The sequence below is a fragment of the Manis javanica genome, chromosome X, assembly GCF_040802235.1.
Source record: "Manis javanica isolate MJ-LG chromosome X, MJ_LKY, whole genome shotgun sequence".
Lineage (NCBI taxonomy): Eukaryota > Metazoa > Chordata > Mammalia > Pholidota > Manidae > Manis > Manis javanica.
The window spans coordinates 30,031,943-30,040,178 of record NC_133174.1 but is presented as its reverse complement, the minus strand read 5'-3'; positions in this window follow the sequence as shown (position 1 = coordinate 30,040,178).

Sequence of the window (8,236 nt, the reverse complement as noted above, 5' to 3'; positions counted from 1 at the left end):
CCCCAACAGAAAGGATCCAAGGAGGACAACACCAAGACACATAGTAATTAAAATGGCAAGGATCAAGGACAAGGAAAGAGTTTGAAAGGCAGCTAGAGAGAAAAAGGTCACCTATAAAGGAAAACACATCAGGCTAACGTCGGACTTCTTGACAGAAACCCTACAGGCCAGAAGAGAATGGCATGATATATTTAATGCAATGAAACAGAAGGGCCTTGAACCAAGGATACTGTATCCAGCACGACTATCATTTAAATATGATGGCGGGATTAAACAATTCCCGGAGAAGCAAAAGCTGAGGGAATTTGCTTCCCACAAACCACCTCTACAGGGCATCTTACAGGGACTGCTCAAGATGGGAGCACTCCTAAAAAGAGCACAGAACAAAACACCCAACATATGAAGAATGGAGGAGGAGGAATAAGAAGGGAGAGAAGAAAAGAATCTCCAGACAGTGTATATAACAGCTCAATAAGCAAGCTAAGTTAGGCAGTAAGATACTAAAGAGGCTAACCTTGAACCTTTGGTAACCACGAATTTAAAGCCTGCAATGGCAATAAGTACATATCTTTCAATAGTCACCCTAAATGTAAATGGACTTAATGCACCAATCAAAAGACACAGAGTAATAGAATGGATGAAAAAGCAAGACCTGTCTATATGCTGTTTACAAGAAACACACCTCAAACCCAAAGACATGCACAGACTAAAAGTCAAGGGATGGAAAAACATATTTCAGGCAAACAACAGCGAGAAGAAAGCAGGGGTTGCAGTACTAATATCACACAAAATAGACTTCAAAACACAGAAAGTAACAAGAGATAAAGAAGGACACTACATAATGATAAAGGGCTCAGTCCAACAAGAGGATATAACCATTCTAAATATATGTGCACCCAACACAGGAGCACCAACATATGTGAAACAAATACTAACAGAACTAAAGGGGGAAATAGACTGCAATGCATTCATTTTAGGAGACTTCAACACACCACTCACCCCAAAGGATAGATCCACCGGGCAGAAAATAAGTAAGGACACGGAAGCACTGAACAACACAACACAGTAGAACAGATGGACCTAATAGACATCTATAGAACTTTACATCCAAAAGCAACAGGATATACATTCTTCTCAAGGGCACATGGAACATTCTCCAGAATAGACCACATACTAGCTCACAAAAAGAGCCTCAGTAAATTCCAAAATATTGAAATTCTACCAACCAATTTTTCAGACCACAAAGGTATAAAACTAGAAATAAATTCTACAAAGAAAACAAAAAGGCTCACAAAAACATGGAGGCTTAACAACATGCTCCTAAATAATCAATGGATCAACAAACTAATTAAAATAGAGATCAAGGAATATATAGAAACAAATGACAACAACAACACAAAGCCCCAACTTCCGTGGGACGCAGCGAAAGCAGTCTTAAGAGGAAAGTTTATAGCGATCCAGGCACACTTGAAGAAGGAAGAACAATCCCAAATGAATAGTCTAACATCACAATTATCAAAATTGGAAAAAGAAGAACAAATTGGGCCTGAAGTCAACAGAAGGAGGGACATAATAAAGATCATAGAAGAAACAAACAAAATTGAGAAGAATAAAGCAATAGCAAAAATCAATGAAACCAAGAGCTGGTTCTTTGAGAAAATAAACAAAATAGATAAGCCTCTAGCCAAACTTATTAAGAGAAAAAGAGCATCAACACACATCAACAGAATCAGAAACAAGAACAGAAAAATCACGACACACTCCACAGAAATACAAAGAATTATTAAAAACTACTATGAAAACCTATATGCCAACAAGCTGGAAAACCTAGAAGAAATGGACAACTTCCTAGAAAAATACAACCTCCCAAGACTGACCAAGGAAGAAACACAAAAGTTAAACAAACCAATTACGAGCAAAGAAATTTAAACGGTAATCAAAAAACTACCCAAGAACAAAGCACCCGGGCCGGACGGATTTTCCTCCGAATTTTATCAGACACACAGAGAAGACATAATACCCATTCTCCTTAAAGTTTTCCAACAAATACAAGAGGAGGGAATACTCCGAAACTCATTCTATGAAGCCAACATCACCCTAATACCAAAACCAGGCAAAGACACCACCAAAAAAGAAAATTACAGACCAATATCCCTGATGAACATAGATGCAAAAATACTCATCAAAATATTAGCAAACCGAATTAAAAAATACATCAAAAGGATCATACACCATGAGCAAGTGGGATTCATCCCAGGGATGCAAGGATGGTACAACATTCGAAAATCCATCAACATCATCCACCACATCAACAAAAAGAAAGACAAAAACCACATGATCATCTCCATAGATGCTGAAAAAGCATTTAACAAGATTCAACATCCATTCATGATAAAAACTCTCAGCAAAATGAGAATAGGGTGCAAGTACCTCAACAGAATAAGGGCCATATATCATAAACCCACAGCCAACATTATACTGAACAGCAAGAAACTGAAAGCTTTTCCTCTGATATCGGGAACTAGACAGGGATGCCCACTCTCCCCACTGCTATTTAACATAGTACTGGAGGTCCTAGCCACGGCAATCAGACAACACAAAGAAATACAAGGAATCCAGATTGGTAAAGAAGAAGTTAAACTGTCACTATTTGCAGATGACATGATATTGTACATAAAAAAACCCTAAAGACTCCACCCCAAAACTACTAGAACTGATATCGGAATACAGCAAAGTTGCAGGATACAAAATTAACACACAGAAATCTGTAGCTTTCCTATACGCTAGCAATGAACCAATAGAAAGAGAAATCAGGAAAACAATTCCATTCACAATTGCATCAAAAAGAATAAAATACCCAGGAATAAATCTAACCAAAGAAGTGAAAGACCTAAACTCTGAAAACTACAAGTCACTCTTAAGACAAATTAAAGGGGACACTAACAAATGGAAACTCATCCCGTGCTCATGGCTAGGAAGAATTAATATCGTCAAAATGGCCATCCTGCCCAAAGCAATATACAGATTTGATGCAATCCCTATCAAATTACCAAAAACATTCTTTAATGAACTGGAACAAATAATTCAAAAATTCATATGGAAACACCAAAGACCCCGAATAGCCAAAGCAATTCTGAGAAAGAAGAATAGAGTAGAGGGGAATCTCACTCCCCAACTTCAAGCTCTACTATAAAGCCATAGTAATCAAGACAATTTGGTACTGGCACAAGAACAGAGCCACAGACCAGTGGAACAGACTAGAGACTCCAGACATTAACCCAAACATATATGGTCAATTAATATTTGATAACGGAGCCATGGACATACAATGGCGAAATGACAGTCTCTTCAACAGATGGTGCTGGCAAAACTGGACAGCTACATGTAGGAGAATGAAACTGGACCATTGTCTAACCCCATATACAAAGGTAAACTCAAAATGGATCAAAGACCTGAATGTAAGTCATGAAACCATTAAACTCGTGGAAAAAAACATAGGCAAAAACCTCTTAGACATAAACATGAGTGACCTCTTCTTGAGCATATCTCCTCGGGCAAGGAAAACCATAGCAAAAATGAACAAGTGGGACTATATTAAGCTGAAAAGCTTCTGTACAGCAAAAGACACCATCAGTAGAACAAAAAGGAACCCTACAGTATGGGAGAGTATATTTGTAAATAACAGATCTGATAAAGGCTTGATGTCCAAAATATATAAAGAGCTTACACGCCTCAACAAACAAAAAACAAATAACCCAATTAAGAAATGGGCAGAGGAACTGAACAGACAGTTCTACAAAGAAGAAATACAGATGGCCAACAGACACATGAAAAGATGCTCCACATCGCTAATTATCAGAGAAATGCAAATTAAGACTACAATGAATGGATAAAGAAGATGTGCTACATATATACAATGGAATACTACTCAGCCATAAGAAGAGGCCACATCCTACCATTTGCAGCAACATGGATGGAGCTGAAGGGTATTATGCTCAGTGAAATAAGCCAAGCGGAGAAAGAGAAATACCAAATGATTTCACTCATCTGTGGAGTATAACAACAAAGGAAAAACTGAAGGAACAAAACAGCAGCGGGATCACAGAACCCAAGAATGGACTAACAGGTACCAAAGGAAAAGGGACTGGGGAGGGTGGGTGCGTAGGGAGGGATAAGGGGGGGGAAGAAGAAGGGGGGTATTAAGATTCGCATGCATGGGGGAGTGGGAGAAAGGGGAGGGCTGTACAACACAGAGAAGACTAGTAGCGATTCTACAACATTTTGCTATGCTGATGGACAGTGACTGTAAAGTGGTTTATAGGGGGGACCTGGTATAGGGGAGAGCCTAGTAAACATAATATTCTTCATGTAAGTGTAGATTAATGGAAAAAAAAAGAAAGAAAAGGGGGATTACTCCCTGATAGGATAAAACTAACTGTAAATCAACGATTAATGCATGCTTTAAATATCCTTAAGTTTGATCACTTAAAGGGTGTCAGATGATCGGCTATGGAGGTACATTTTTCTGATAATATTTCTTTCTCTTAAAAAAAAAAGTAGTTCCTGTGTGGTGACATCCAAAGAGTTCTACACAATGATATAAAGGGCATATCAAAGTGTGGGCAAAGGGTCTGTTTGTGTTTATACAGAGGATCAAAGCCTAATTTGGCTACCCAGAAAATGAACTCAGATACGATAGGAAGAAGAACTTCCAACATCAGCACTCTCTGGAAGAGTCATACCAGAAGATGATTATGAAAAAAACCTCAACAAAGATCCAGGCGATGCTGCAGTTGTAGCTGCATGCATCCCACTGGTTCCTGGACTTGCCATGGGAATGAAGAAGGAGATATCTAAGCTGGCCTGTGCATACAGTAAAACAACAAATTTGACTGGATCTATACTGTTGGAACTCAACCAAGAAATAGGAGAAGTGCAAGTTGTAGCGCTCCAAAATCTTATGACTACAGACTCTCTACTGTTAAAAGAACATATGGGATGTGAACAGTCCCCAGGAATGGGTTGTTTTAATTTGTCTGGTTTCTCTCAGACTGTCCAAGTTTAGTTGGACAATATCCACCATATCATAGATAAGTTTTCACAAATGCCTAGGGGTGCCTAACTGGTTTTCTTGGTTTCACTGGAGATGGCTGGTAATTATAGGTCTGCTTTGGTTATGTAACTGTATTCCTATGATGTTAATGTGTGCGCGCAATTTAATTAGTAGTTTAAAACCTATACATGCATAAGTTACTCTACAAGAAGATATGTCAAAGAAATAATCAATCTTCCCATGTTTTCTTCCGTCTGCTACTCCTATAGCTTTTCTTCTTCCTTCCTAATTACAACCCTTAAATAGAATTCGTGCCTCATATTGAATTTACCGAGTATCATAATTCTTCCAAGTGGTAAAGATACCTCAAGACAAATACTGGGCATAAAAGCCACAGGGCATAAATCTGCAAAGAAGTAAAAAGCTAACCTTTTCAAACAATATTGCCTCTCTCTCACTTACCCCTGTATGGCCCCGGAAGATGACTGGTTAGCCAGAGATGGGTAAGATTCCTCAAGGGAGGAACAACCTAAGACAGGCACAGTCGCAGGGGGGCCATCAGGTGAGAAATTGGGGATCAACAGAGGTGAGGCTTAGAACCTCACCCCCCGTTTTGAGAGAAATCTTCTGCATCCATGGATGTTTTATTGCCCTTGTCTAGCTTGGATTAACACTTAGTCTACAGGCACACACCTGATCATCTACATTTGCTCTCTTACAGCACTAAACGATGTTTTCTACCTTTATCTCGCATCTACCTACCACTTCAGCATTTTATTTTAAAAAAATAAATAATAATAATAATAATAATAATAAGGGAGAAATGTGGGATTCACATATAAATCAAGTATAAAAATCAAACAAATATTCATATTTGACCTGATTGTTTATAGTTCATAATGCGTGATCAAAACCGAAAGTTTCTTTGATGACTGCCCTTGCACTGTTCACCATGTAAGAACTTATTCACTATGGAAGAATTTGTTCACCATGTAAGAACTTGTTCATTATGCTTCAGAAGATTGGAGACTGACGAGAATTAGGCTTGGGGTGAATTAATGATTGTGCATTGAGCATTGACTCCCCTATACAGAATTTTATTGTTGTTAACAACCATTTGATCAATAAATATGAGAGATGCCCTCTCAAAAAAAAAAAAACTTCTAAAATGCTGATAGCAGATATTAAGCATTATTGCTTATTTAAGTTGAACTAAAACGGACATGTCCTTATGGTTATCAGCTGCCTAAGTTTACCTAAAGTCATTTAAGTTGATGTTATCTGTTAAATCTTCCAAAAAAAGTGCTTAAAGAGAGGCTTGACTTTGTCTAATGTTGTGAGTAATCTAGCATGGTTGTTAGGAATGAGTAAACTAAATAGGTATGGCAAGTAAATATCTTAATAATAATAATAGTGTATTAGTGTGTTACAGTGTGTATTCCTACAAACAGCCTGAGAATCTTTGTGGTAACCTAAAACCTTAAAGTTTTGCTAATTTACATAGACGTGTTTTGTGTTTAGTGCCAGATTGTGCTGTAAAGCACATGGTTCCAGAAATTATAAAATGTGTTCAGAAATTTGTCAATCTAAAAAATGCTAGTGTAATAGCTTACAATAGCCTACTTCTCAGTGTTCACTGAAAATTCAGTTTCCTAATGGTTTTAACTTCCAATTAAAACCACTTAAAATAATAAGGAAGAATTTCTGTATGCTAAAGAATGTGTCTTTTGATAAAAGAACATAACTTTGTTCTAAAGTACAGCTGTTTATTTAAAGAGGGAGAACTCTGAATGTAAAAACAAAGTTGTTGTAGAGAGTTTATGGAAGAATTATTGATATGGTCATGTATGTAAAATTAAAGCAAATGAGTCTTGATATCAAGTACACAGCAAAACTAGAACTATTTTTCTGTTAAAAGGACAAAGGTTTATTAGTCTACCGTTAATGTTAAAACATTGCAAAGGGTTTTCTAACTGTTTTATCAAAGCAGTGTCTCATGCTTAAAGTCTCAATGAGTTGTCTGAGTACTTAAGAAAATGAGATCTTAATATTAAAAGGACTAAAAGCTAAGGTTTGCTAACAACTGTGTAACCTTCTGTATTTGCCTTTAAACTTTTTATTGTCACTCTGATTAAATAGATAATTATTTTTTCATATTGACCTATGATTCTATTTAGGCAAATGCCTTAAAAACTGTCTTCTGATGGCTTCCTAAAGTCAAACTCAAAATAAATGTGCTTTTGCCTCTAGTTAACTCAGGTATTTTCCAGAGGGCCCCTGGAACAAGTCAGAGCTATTTTTTCTCCTCATCAGGGAAAATATTTGGCTAATTTGTCTTATTTATCTGATATATAATTACCTGCTTAATTATCTGGAAAGCGTTGTCAAAGGGAATGATGCTAAACTTTGCTACTGAATGTTTTACGTGACAGAAATATCCAGATTTCCTTCTGTTAACTGTCTTATAGTAAGCTCTCATGAGATCTTTAACCATTGTCATTTGTAAGTCTTTTGTCATTTATAGTCTGTTTTATAATACTGTTTTATTACTCCTAAACTAGTAAACAACTAATTTCCAGCAGAGCAAGTATCCTAAACTAGTAAACAACTAGATTCAAGTAGAGCAAAACTTAGTTACATAAAATTAAGTAAACTGAGAAAGATGATTTTAATTTTTAGGCAAATATCACTCATCTCTTAAACAGAAAAAGAAGTGTGTTTCAACCCTTTTCTCTTAAGCTAGCTTACAACAGTTTAGTAAATTATACCTTTATAAGCAGAATTGAAACATGTATCTTTCTCTACCTGATCCCTCTGGAATTTAAAAACACTCAGTGACTATTTTTATATCTCATGGCAGTATGTTTATTTGTATAAGTTCAATAAGAATCTGCTTTCCTTGTAAGAGGACCAATTAAAAACACTGGTTATATTACCAAGGCTTTGACTGGAATGTTCTACCTGAGAGACACGTGCATAAACTCAGATATGAACAGACAGCTTTAAGGAACTAAGGTTGAGGTTGACATTATAAAGCCAACAAAGCCCCTTGGGAGAACAGGCCTGGTACCTTCCTTACAGGGTTTCCAGCAGTCTTCTTACCAGGTGAGTAAGGAAGGTCACTTCCTGGCAGGGGCAGGAACCTCAGAATGTCTTAGGGACCTCAAGAAGAGAGGAATTCAC